Raw genomic sequence first — 2817 nt, forward strand, 5'->3', positions numbered from 1 at the left:
GCGCCGTCGCTGCCGCACCGCGCTCTCCTGTTGTTTCAGGCGCGAAATCGGGGCGCTGCCGGCGCCCTTTCTGAATTTTCACTGTGTCAGTGTTTCAGTAGTCAGGCTCGAGGTTTAACATAATCAGTCTTCTCCGCACAGTCATCGAAAGTTTTTAGAGATGAGCCCAGGGATGATACAGGAGCAAACTGTACCGGCTAAACGAGTCAGACTGCTTTCCATGAGCAGATCTGTTGTCACATTTACGGTGCAAAATTGACTTATGTTTTGAAATTTTAGGCATCCGGAATTGATCTCAGGACCTCCTGCTTCCCAGGCAAAAGAAGTTTTTTTATTGAGATGAAATTTCCAGTTACTGCAATAATTGACCCCCACCCTCCCCCACCGCAGGGAAGCCAACCTAAGGCCTCAGGGCTCCTAGCCCTAAATTTGCAATGTTTTAAGGGCACAGTAGGTAAACTGTTGATATAGTGGTTGCATACAGTTGTATACAGACATATAGAGTTGGAAAAATTATAAAATTTAAATTTGGGTCCGGCGCGGTGGCGCGTGTCTGTAATCCCAGTACTCGGAGGCTGAGGCAGGAGGACCGTTGCGACTTCGAGACCAGCCTGGGCTACACAGTGAGCTCAAGGCCAGCCCGAATACATACTGAGACCCTATCTCAAAAAAACAAAACAAGGGCTGGGGATTTAGCTCAGTGGCAAAGCGCCTGCCTGGCAAGCGCAAGGTCGTGAGTTCGGTTCCTGGTACCGGAGAAAAACCAAACAAAACCAAACAAAACAAAACAAAAAAACCAAAATAAACTTAAATTTAAGTGTAACAAACTTAACCTTGTAGGATTAAGTAGGTAATAAATACAGTGAGGAATGAAGAGATTTTTAGTATGAGCTACTTACCTGCTATTTTGAGGAAGGGAATGAGAGACACTAACAACAGCCTACTAGCCAGTATATATATCACAATTTGTACAACACCTCCATGTTTTGTATGTATGTGTATGTGTGTATACCATATATAATATATACAAAGGGCAGTCAAAATACAGCATATGGTGAATATTTAAATAAAAAATTATTATGGTAAAGGGCACACTGCCGTTAAGCCCCTTCAGAATACTCTGCCTCAGTGCAAACACATTCATCCCATCATTCTTGCTGCTCTCTGACCCAGTTCTGGAGTCCTCTTTCCTGACTTTATGAGGTGTGAGCAGAAATGCTGTGAATACTGCTGTTAGGCACCACCCGCCAGAAAGGCAGGTCCGTGAAAGCATGGTGGGTCCTCAGGCGCCTCTCACTCGCTGGTGCAGTGCAACTTCTGGCTCTTCCCCAAAGTCACAATAACGTTTCGAATCGATTCAGGGCAATGAGGCAGCCACAGCAGGGCCACTGAAGACACTCAAGAAAGTGTTGAAAATTTTATCAGTTTTTTACTACACTTTGTAATCTTCATTTTCACAGGTTAGCTGACTTACTGATTTACCTGACCCTTGGAAGCTAGTGGCAAGCTGGGGTTTATACCCAGCCGCCCTTGAATCCTCTCTCTTTTATCTCCTACTTTTTTTGTTTTGTTTTGAAACGGCCTCACTATCTAGTCCACTCTGGCCTCGAACTCACTGTGTAGCTGGGATTACAGGTGTCCACTACACCCCGCCTTTCTCCTGCATTTTTGGGAACCCATTACCACTTTACTGAGAATGAAGTATTGTGAACAGTCCTTGGATTCGGTACTAACTGCTGTAATGGTACCTTTGGTATTTGGCACCTACAGTATCTGGCACAAGGCCTTATTAAGAAGTGCCTAATTGTGTAAGTTGTTGAATTGTGTAAATGAAGATACTTCATTTGAAAGCATACTGAGTAAAATGATAGTGTATCAATCAGAAAAAGGGTGATATATAACTTTTCGATTTATACTTACTTATATTGTTATTCTTTGTGTTAAAATTTAGGCTTTTATCTCCTGCTGGGATGGTCTTAAAAATTCTGCCTTCTATTTTCTTTAAAATTTTCTCCCATTGCAGTGTGGTGGTTAGATGTCAGTAAATGTAAACACATGGTGCAGGGCAAGGGGCATCAGTGGTTAGGGTAGCAGCCACCAGGGCTACATCACATCCTCTTGTTCTTGGCCGCAGCCTGGTGAAGGAAGGTGGGGAAGACCATCGTTCAGATTGGTCTGGATTGATGACCTTGAAGGTCTCTGCCAATTTTCAGATTCATGGTCTTTCTTGGTACCTCGAGATTAAATGGGGCAAGAGTGACCTTCTTGAGGCCTCCTTTTTATTTTATAGATGCTCCTGAGTTAGGGCACTGATTAGTTGTCTTTGAGATTTTTGCTTTATGTTGTTAGAAGTCATTGCTGTGCACGTGTTACGCGTGTGTGCTTGGGGATGTGTGTTGAGGTGTCAAGAGTAAATGTTTTAATATCTTTTCTTTTGGGTGGAAATAATCAACAGCTTTGGTCTGAAAAATTTTTATAAAGGTATTAAAAACAGTGCGTACGTGATTGTTTTCATTTTGGAGTACATTTTGGCAAAGGATGTTGAAAAAAATACAAATCAGTGTGTTTCTTTACCCTGATGCTGCTGCTAGGTTGTGGTTATAATTTGACCTGATTTTGTCAGCCTTAGATTGCTGAAAAAATAACTTCTGTGAGGAACAACACTTCCAAGGGTGCTGGTTCTTATCATCCGTATCACGTCATTGGCATGTGCAAAAGCATGAAGAGTTAAAAATATGTTCGTAGGACATTAATAGAACATGTCCCCTGTTATAAAATTTAATTCTATTATTGTCTTTTCTTTTTTTTTTTTTTTTT

Source organism: Chinchilla lanigera, unplaced genomic scaffold (assembly GCF_000276665.1).
Source record: "Chinchilla lanigera isolate Chin_1 unplaced genomic scaffold, ChiLan1.0 scaffold00015, whole genome shotgun sequence".
NCBI lineage: Eukaryota > Metazoa > Chordata > Mammalia > Rodentia > Chinchillidae > Chinchilla > Chinchilla lanigera.